The sequence below is a fragment of the Herpailurus yagouaroundi genome, unplaced genomic scaffold (assembly GCF_014898765.1).
Source record: "Herpailurus yagouaroundi ecotype Mexico unplaced genomic scaffold, PumYag 182, whole genome shotgun sequence".
NCBI lineage: Eukaryota > Metazoa > Chordata > Mammalia > Carnivora > Felidae > Herpailurus > Herpailurus yagouaroundi.
In genome coordinates this window covers 50584963-50585245 of record NW_024412413.1, presented here as the reverse complement: position 1 = coordinate 50585245, position 283 = coordinate 50584963, and positions in this window count along the sequence as shown.

Below are 283 nucleotides of genomic sequence, written 5' to 3'. Positions count from 1 at the left end.
CTCCTATGCCCCAGAGTCCAAAATGGACCAAATAACTGTCCAAGATGACATAATTTACCAGCATTGTGTTGAGACAATCTTTCATTTTAGTTTAACACAAATGCAACACCACTCTTTCTATAGGCTTTAATAAATTCAAAACAGTACTTGAGAATTATAGATGACATAATCACAATTATGGATAATGCCATATGGGATAGTAGAAACTTAAAAAGATCACCAAAGGCTATACTAAAACACACACACACACACACACACACACACACACACACACACACACACA